The 10,337-nt window shown below is 35.9% G+C and overlaps 1 pseudogene; it reads left to right on the top strand.

The window, feature by feature from the left end:
- Nucleotides 1-2,140: 2,140 nt before the first annotated feature.
- Nucleotides 2,141-2,276, top strand: LOC131957904 (uncharacterized; annotated as a pseudogene).
- The last annotated feature ends 8,061 nt before the right edge of the window (nucleotides 2,277-10,337 follow it).

The following is a 10,337-nucleotide window of genomic DNA, read 5'->3' as shown; positions in this document are numbered from 1 at the left end:
TTTCCATAAAAGTAGGTCGAAAAAACTAATTAATTCAACTTTTTTTTTGTGGTAATTTTTTCAAGGGAGGTAATTTGAAAATATATTTAACTCAACAATAATTTAAGTTAATCTTTTTTTATTACTACCGCATTGATTAGTCTATGTTAAGGTTCATAATTAAAAGAGAAAAATGTTAAGATTATTTATATTATTTTCTAATTAGTCTATGATTTCTCAAAATCACTATTTTTTGTTTTTGTTTTTTGGTGTTAACAGATGGTGAAATTTTATAATTATATAATAGAGAATGCTGGAAAGACTCTCTCTAGGCGCGGACGCCTGGGAAAAGCGTGTTTTTCGGTGGTAATTCTAATTACATTGCCAATGTGTTTTCTTAGAACCATAAAAGTAAACACCACTTGCCGTACATTCATTTGCATCGCATTGTTTTATTGTAAGTTATGGAGTAGGATCTATTTATGTGACTTAAATTTTTAATGTTGGAAAGGCTCTCTTTGGGCGCGGACGCCTAAAAAAGCGTGTTGTTTGGTGGTGATTCTAATGTTGTGGTTGTGTTGTTTTTTTTTTTGGTTGTGTTGTGGTTGTGTTGTGGTTGTTTTTTGGTTGTGTTGTGGTTGTTTTTTGGTTGTGTTGTGGTTGTGTTGTGGTTGATTTTTGGTTGTGTTGTGGTTGTGTTGTGGTTGTGTTTTTGTTGTGGTTGTGTTGTAGTTGTGGTTGTGTTGTGGTTGTGTTTTGTTTGTGTTTGTGTTGTGGTTGTGTTGTGGTTGTGTTGTGGTTGTGGTTGTGTTGTGGTTGTGGTTGTGTTGTGGTTGTGTTGTGGTTGTTTTTTGGTTGTGTTGTGGTTGTGTTGTGGTTGTGTTGTGGCTGTGTTGTGGTTGTGTTGAAGTTGTGGTTGTGTTGTGGTTGTGTTGTAGTTTTGTTGTGGTTGTGTTATGGTTGTGGTTGTGTTGTGGTTGTGTTGTGTTGTGGTTGTGTTTGTGGTTGTTTTTTTTTGTGTTTGTTTTGTTTTTGTTTGTTTTGTTCTGTTCCAAAGTTGGTACATTTAAAAAAGATTTACCGTGGCGGAGCACGGGATGCAGCTAGTTACTATTATAAATCTGTATCAGTCCTCATAAGCCGATGATGAAAACTGTAATACTAAAGCGAACATTCAAGGCAATCTGACGCTGTAAATTAGATGTCTGATGCAGATTAAAAGAGTAAACAAAAAACAAAACAAAAACAAATAAATTTACTTTCTCGTATACGAAGCATAGAGGAAGTATTGTAATCGTGCAAAAAAATCGAGATTTTCACAGATACCGACGTTTTACACCTCCCTGAGTCGGAGAAACATAGTTTTGCAAATTTGTCCGTACGTCTGTGTGTGTATGTGTGTCTCTAAACACGATAACTTCAGTACCGTTACAGCTAGGTTGATGAAATTTATATTTATTATTTACTGTTTGTAGAAAACCACACCACAAATCAGGGGAGAGTAAAGCTTGAGCAAGGTTTCGGTTTGTGCCTTGTCATTTCCCCCCCCCCCCCCCCCCCCATCACCAAACCGACACTGGTATTGGCATGTTTTTACCTTTAAAAATGTTTCCTAATACAGTACTATAAATACAGTAATTTAAATATGACACTATATATAATATAAAAAGTGTCGTAAATACAGTATTATAGATACTTTACCCCTTTTATTCATAGATACATTTGTATATGGAAAATGTAGGCTTTTATCTTGCTCTTTTAAATTTCATGTGAATTAATTAAATTAAATCCGAACCAAGAACTTTTTTTTAAATTAATTCGCTAACGCTAATGTCCACTTATAAATTTAAATTAACCAAGAATAATAACCTATACGTTTGCTCCCAAAAATGGCTAAATGTACAAAGAAATGTATATATAGTTTTGATAAATATAAAACATTGTTTACAGTGTAAATCAAAACTACAATATTTTTTAGAATCTTATAAACAGGATCGTTTAGCCTTTGTTTTGTAATTTTAAATTATTATCAGACTCAAGTTTTAAATGCAAACAGCTAACTAAATTAAAGAATTGACTTGTAGATATGATGAGAAAGTTCAGTGTAAATAATGACTGCTCGTAGTTAACGAATAACACAACACTCCGTGTACCTCTGTTGTTCGCTTCTCGGCCTTTTGGCTAAGATCAAAGTGTAGTATCTGTTATGGATCTACACGGATCTTAGCCATTTGGTTGGTCAGCCCTTTTTAGGGCTGGCTACCGGGGTCGAGAGGCGGTCAAATCTACTACTCTAACTCACGCAAATCTCGCCAACGACCGCTGTGGGGTTGCTCCCACACATCCCTCGAACGCACATGCTCTCGAGATGAGTCACCCAGTACTTGTACTGGGTGACTTCAATATACGAGTGGCTAATTTTCAACCTTCTTTTTTTCAGACTGACGACACCCATCTAGGAGAAATCTTAGGTGGGAGGTCGGTCAAATCGCCAACGAATCGAACTCATCTACTACGTCAAACGCATCTACCTCGCTTACAACAAACTCACTACCATTCTGACGACACCCACCTAGGAGAAATCTTAGGTGGGAAGCTTACGTCAAACGCCAACAAATCGAACTCATCTACTACGTCACACGCAACTACCTCGCTCAACAAATCGAACTCACCTAATACGTCAAAAGCATCTACATCGCTTCCAACAAATTCACTACCGTTCTGACGACACCCACCTAGGAGAAATCTTAGGTGGGAAGCTTACGTCAAACGCCAACAAATCGAACTCATCTACTACGTCACACGCAACTACCTCGCTCAACAAATCGAACTCACCTAATACGTCAAACGGATCTACCTCGCTTCCAACAAACTCACTACCACTCTGACGACACCCACCTAGGAGAAATCTTAGGTGGGAGGCTTACGTCAAACACTAGCAAATCAACTAACTGCCTCTCAAAGACCAACTAACCAACTTACCTAACACTCGACACAGCGCTCACCTCGCTACCCTCTCCAAGCTCCACTCCATCGAACAATACTACCAACAAGACAACACACCAAGCTCGACGCCTCACCAACGCGTCGATCAACGCCTCAACCACGGAATATCCCTCACTAACACTCCCAAAATACAACTACCAACCAAGAAGAAACCACTTACCAACCAAGATTGTATCACGTGCAAGAACAAAGGCCAAAAAAAAAAAAAAAAAAAAAGTGTACCTCTGTTGTTTTAATTTATTTATAAAAGAATGTAATTGAAAATAGTACATACTCTTGGTCTAGGCCAGGGTTCGGCAACCTATTGAGGTGTAAGAGCCAAAAGTTTCAATTTACAAAATTTCCCAGTTTTTAAAGTGCCATTAATTATTATTCTTCAATATTAAGGTATTTGATTAGGATTAGCTTAATAATATTTTTTTATGGGTTCAAGTATGAAAAAAATATGTATTCATATATAAACATACACATGTTTCGCACAAAACATAATATAGTATTAAAATAAACTTAACTATTGAAAATATTTGAAAAAAAGCGCACTTCGGTAGTTGAACGCATAAAACCACTGCCACGGGGCTGGCCACATCACAGTTGTGGGGCTGGGCCTTGTGTCCATGCAGCTGTTTGTACACGCTCTACTCCACCTATTCTTAGTGTTTTTATTTTGTCTAAAATTGTTTTCCAGTATAATATTTTATGAGTTATGAAAATAAAATAATATCATTATTGTGGAACTGGCGAGCCGCATCCTGACATCAAAAGAGCCGCAGGATGCCGACCCCTGGTCTAGGCAGTGGCGTCGCCATGTCGGGTGTCCCCCCTCTGAAAACACACACACACACACACACACACACACACATATATATATATATATATATATATATATATATATATATATATATATATATATATATATATATATATATATATATATATATATACTTGTCATCGACACCCATTACACGTGAATTATAGGCCTATATTTTTGTAATGCTGTACTTCTTTGAGAAAAATATTTTATAAAATAGTTATTGGTCAAAATGCAATGTGCTTTACTACACGTTGAACGATATTAGTAAAAAAGCAAACAAATAACTATATAGTAAAATACCCGATGCAATTTTCGACCACTTTAGCGACTTTATACATATATATCATACTTCATAATGTGTAAGGTACTTCTTGGTGAATTAAAAAAATTAAAACAGTAATGTATTAATTCCGGAACCTAGTAATTAATTTATTAATTCAATTTTCACTTTTTAAAATTTTTTTTAATTTAAATTTATGTATGAAATTTCGTATGCTATTTAAACTTTTTAAAATTGTTAATTTTTAATTAGAAACTAAATTTAATTGAAAACAACTAGCTAAATCAAATAACTGACACGTAGACTAGTAAAGGTTCAACACTTTCATTTCATTAACCTTTAGATCTAGTGAATCTTAGAGGAGAACACGTTTTTTCTTTCTTTAATAAACGCAATTTTAACATAACATTAAATTACACATTTTCATTTTCTGCTAAAAATATAATTGTAAATAGATGCAATGTATTATGTATAAGAAAACTATCCTAAAATAATGAAAGAACATGTCAAAAAGAAATATTACTATTGTAAATCTGTATCAGTCCTCGCAAGCCGATGATAAAAACTGTAATACTAAAGCGAACACGACACGGCAAACTGACGCTGTACATTATATGTCTAAGGGGATTGGGGGGGGGGGGGGGGGATTATGATAAAAATTACAAAAAATAATTCAAACGCCTACGCATTTTAATAAAGTGTAATATTTGGATAAGTAGACGAACCAACGTATTAAAATGATTACTGTTTGTAGAAAACCACACAGCAGACTGGTAAAGCTTAAACAAGATTTCGGTTTTTACCTTATCAACGCGCCCCCCCCCCCCCCAATCACCAAATTGACACTGGTTGTGGCATGTTTTTTTTCGTTTAAAAGTGTTACCAAACATAGTACTATAAAAACGGCACATTAACAATGGCACTATATACACGGCGTCATAAATACAGTTATATATATATATATAGATGTGTATATATATATATATATATATATATATATATATATATATATATATATATATATATATATATATATATATATATATATATATATATATATATATATTAACTTGAATTGAAAACTAAAATATTGTTTAGAGAAAAGCACAGTGTACTTTGAAATTTTGTAAAATAAAGGCCGGTGTCTAGGACGTTTTAAAAGTTTAATGCATCTAGTTCAGAACCTAGTAATTGATTAATTAATTCATCAGAATTATTTTCAATTCTTTAATTTAAAATATTCAAGAAATACATCTCATACCTAACGCACAGTTCTGAAAATGAATGCAAGTATTTCAGTTCTGTTTTAACATTTTATCCGAGGTTAGGTCACAGATACTCTAATTGAAACGTTTATAAAAAAATATTAAGAAAACAATTTTGTATCCGTCAACTACTTTACTTTCTGCATCAAATGTTCGCTACATGGAATTATGACTGAGCTTTAGATACAAAAAGTTAGTGCCTGTATTCGAACGCCTCTAAATACAGCATCAAACTAGCAATGTTGTTTTATTCATGAAAGATGTAAAAGCTTGATTTAACAACATAGCCACATATTTGACTAACAATTACAAATTAAGAAACATTTTTCCCACTTTAGCCTTTATATCAATAGATACATTTGTATATGGAAAATGTAGGCTTATATCTTGCTCATTTAAATTTCTTGTGAATTAATTTAATTATGATCCGACCCAAGAACATTTATTTAATGAATTCGACTACGCTACTTTCCACTTATAAATTTTAATTAACCAAGAAGGATAACCTATAACTTTGATCCCAAAAAAGGCTACATGTAAAAAGAAATTCATAAATAATTTTGAAAAATTTAAAACATTACTTACAGTGTAAATTAAAACAAGAATATTTCTAAATGTCTTAGAAAAAGGAGTGCATATGCTTAGTTTTGTTATTTTAAATTATTATCAGGCTCAAGTTTTAATTGCACACTGCTAGCTGAATTTAAAAAAAAATTCTTGTTGACATGAAGAGAAATTTCGGTTTAAACAATGTTCTAAGTCTAAATTCTTGACACAACACTCCGTGTAGTCCTTTTGTTTTGGCACGATCAAGTCACAACCTAGCTTGACGACATATGCAAATATAATCCACGCCAGCAAAGGGGTTGCGCCCTTGGATGTTCCCCCTGGGTCGAGAGACTTGGGGAGGAGCCACCCGGACTACGGTCAGGGGGGTTTAATGAAATCCAGGGCCCAACCCTTTTCAGCTACTACAGCCATATTGGACCTACCTGAAGAAGACTGCCCGGAACTATTTCCTGCTGACTCACCCACCATTCAAGTCACAATCAACTCAAACGGTCAACCCAATCTGAGAGGGCATATCCTCCGGCAACTAATAAGCAACCAACAGATCTTCCTCTACAACTACGGACGAGCAGACACCTGGTTCTTTACATCAACTGCCTTCGACGTCACCACCTTACATAATACACACAAAACACACGGCCCCTACACACTCTACTTCATTTTACACGAAAAAAACAGGATTAACGGAACCCTCAGATGGGTCCCACCCACACTAAGCGATCGCACACTCATACAAGCACTACAACCCTACAGCAACAAAGAACCTTCGATATACACAATCCCCCTCACTACCAACCGCAACTTCTCAATATACACTGACAACCCATCATCCATCCCTCACTACATCCAAATAAACTACAAAAACAAGACACTCAACATTCAAATAGCCATCAAAGACAGAAAACAAGCCTGCCAAACATGCTCGTCAACTGAACACTGGACCAACCGCTGTCAAATTCTCAACTTACAAACAACGCCCAGTAATCAAACACCAGCACAATCTACACTACAAAAAACAACGCCATCCGCTCAGCCAGCACCACCACCAAGCGACCAACAAGCATCGGTCAAAAACCCGATCATCCAGCCAAACCGCCAAGTATACCATCAACACCTAGCAAACAAACAGGCGCAGCAAGGTCGGAACCAGACAAACCATCTGCATCAACAGCCCAAAAAACGAACACTCTGCCCTCGTTCTCAGATATGGACATTACTACAACTTTCAAAAGGAAGAAGGAAGATAGCCCCACAGAGGAAAAGAAAAAAAACAAAAAGTAAAAAATTAATTCTTGACTTCAATCACTGCAGGTTCTGCTTAGAACAATGTAAATCACCCTGGGAAAGGGAAAAACACGAACGAAGTATCCACTGCAGATACTTACAGTGTGATCTTTGTGCAGACAAAGGGTACTACCCAGACATACGCACACACTTTGCAGAAAACCATCAAGAAGAAACGATGTATGACTGTAGAGATTGTAACTTATCCCTCCCACTAGAGAGCATGAGGGCACATACAAGTGTACACCATAAGAAAAAATAGGTATCTTAGACGTTTTGTAAACGCTTATGTATAATTGAATGCAATGCCGTGTATTGAACTATTTTAATATTTCATGTATATAATAAAAAAAAAGTAGTCCTTTTGTTTTAATTCATTTAAAAAGAAGATAATTGAAAATAGTACATACTCTAGGTCCTAGGCAGTGGCGTTGCCAGGTTTGGTGTATCCCCCCCCCCCTCCGAACAATAAATATATAGTCATCAGCATCAGTTACACGTGAATTATACGAAGTATAGAAAAAGTCTTGTAATCGTGCAAAAAATTAAAATCGAGATTTTTACTCTGGGAAATTGTGTCAATTGTAACTTTTGTATGTACTGTTTTCAATTACATTCTTTTATAAATAAGTTAAAACAACAGAGCGACACGGTGTGTTGTGTTACGCGAGTGCTGACCTTGGGCATTGCTTAAACTGAACTTTCTTATCATATAAAGAAGTCAATTCTTTAACTCAGCTAGCTGTTTGCAATTAAAACTTGAGCCTGATAATAATTTAAAATTACAAAACAAAGGCTACGCGATCCTTTTTATAACATTATAAAATATATTCTAGTTTTGATTTACACTGTCAACAATGTTTTGTATTTTTCAAAATTATTTATGAATTTCTTTGTACATTTAGCCATTTTTGGGAGCAAACTTGTAGGTTATTCTTCTTGGTTAATTTAAATTTATAAGTGGAAATCAGCGTAAGCGAATTAATTCAAAAAAAGTTCTTGGTTCGGATTTAATTTACCTAATTCACATGAAATTTAAATGAGCAAGATAAAAGGCTACATTTTCCATATACAAATATATTTATGAATATAAGGGCTAAATTGTCTATAATACTTTATTTACGACACTTTATTTTATTATATATTGCGTCATATTTAAATTACTGTATTTATAGTACTGTATTAGGAAACATTTTTAAAGGTATAAACATGCCAATACCAGTGTCGGTTAGGTGATGAGGGGGGGGGGGGGGAATGACAAGGCAAAAACCAAAACCTTGCTCAAGCTTTACCCTCCCCTGATTTGCGGTGTGCTTTTCTACAAACAGTAAATATTAATTATAAATTTCATCAACCTAGATGTAACGGTACTCAAGTTATCGTGTTTACAGACACACACACACGGACGTACGGACAAATTTGCAAAATTATGTTTCTCCGACTCAGGTAGGTGTTAAACGTCGATATCTGTGAAAATCTCAATTTTTTTTGGCACGATTACAAGACTTTCTCTTTACTTCGTATATACGATAAATAATGTATGTTTTTCCTTTTTTTTACTAACTCAATTGATTTAAAAATTTAAATCAGTAATAATAATTTATTTGATAGATTTTACACAGCATCAAAGACATGAACATCAATTGCAATTATAATAATCCAAGGGAGAAAATAAAATGGCATAAGAACTAGACTAAAATAAGGTGTGCAAACTAGGTTTTTCCTGACTGCTTAGTTTACTGTGCTCCGTCCTTAGCTGAGGAGTCAAAAGTTCACATTGTAGCCACCTATGGACAGAAATCGAAACGACCGTGGGAGAAGTGTCTCTGAAATACACATACTGATCTATCTTTCCAAAAATTTCCATGACATTAAATTGACCCTTGGCAATGAGGGCACGCTACCTTGACATATCCGCCAGCCCGGTTGAGTGGGGTGGGGAGGGGGGAAGTGTGTGTGTGTGGGGGGGTGAGGTGTGTATCTCTTTCTACCATTCAGGTTGTGCACTTTTAAAAACATGGGAAACAGAAGACTGTTTCTAATGTTAATTTACTTGAGGACTGATCGAGTGATGTTTGGCTTGAGACTGTCGATATATGCATCTAGTTTATTTGCTTCTCCTGTAGTTCCAATGTTAGTTTACTGTATAAGTAAGATGTCAATATTGTGTTTATTTATTATGTTATTTATTTAATGTGTTTTGTCCCTAGCCCTCCTGATGTTCAATGTTGCCAGAGTTAGCATGAATTATTTGGGCCGTGGTGGTCTTTTAACGCCAAACTTTCCAGCCGCTGGTTTGCTATCCCGTTGGGTCCTGGTCACGACCCTTTGAGGTGGCTTTACTGTAGGTAATTGATTTTTACTTGAACTGATTGCTTGACTATATGACAGTTGATCTGATACCTTTGTTGCTAATATACTTTGTGAGCTTTTAATTTCCTTTAGCGGGTTGTTATGTTTTCTGAACTAGTGTTATCTTGAAGAATATCATTTATTGTTTCGTCGACTGCCTCCAAATTTTCTTGATCCCCATCTTTTTGAGACCCTGTTACTATGGAATTTCTGGTCGCTATTGTCTCCATGGCTTCGGCCTCTATGGTGGTTTCTGTTACGCTTTCGTTAGCTTGCTGTGATGCTGCAGTAGTATGATGTGCTTCAGTTTGGCCATCTACTCCAAAGGCATCTTCTACCTCTCTATGCCTTGCTTCTCTAAGCATTACATTTTGTCTTTCTCCGTCAAAATCATAACTGTCCCAATGCTTTAAGAAATTTCTATTGTTACTTAGATGCTCCCTAACTTCTTCTTTATCATTTGCATCCCAAGGCTCAATTGCACTATACTGTCCATCTACTTGCTGGACGCCGTCAAGAGCGCGAGTCCTCAAATGCTCACACATCTTAGGCAGGTGCCTGTCTGTGTTGTAGTGGCAACATTGCACCCTCCTCCCATTGAGGATTATAAGGACTCTGCTCTCCTTGTTGGCCTCATTTGTAAGTATAATATAGTGTGGCACACTCTCCACATCTTCTTTCTCCAGAGTGATGGTGAATTGAACCACATTCGATTGGTCTATTCCAGGGGTCGGCAACTTGCGGCTCGCGAGCCGCATGCGGCTCTTTTGATACCAAGATGCGGCTCTCC

This window comes from Physella acuta, unplaced genomic scaffold (genome assembly GCF_028476545.2).
Source record: "Physella acuta isolate Inbredline_101_S28 unplaced genomic scaffold, ASM2847654v3 ptg001277l, whole genome shotgun sequence".
NCBI classification, from domain to species: Eukaryota; Metazoa; Mollusca; class Gastropoda; family Physidae; genus Physella; species Physella acuta.
The sequence above is the reverse complement of the archived record's forward strand: the minus strand, read 5'-3'. Positions and strand labels throughout refer to the sequence as shown.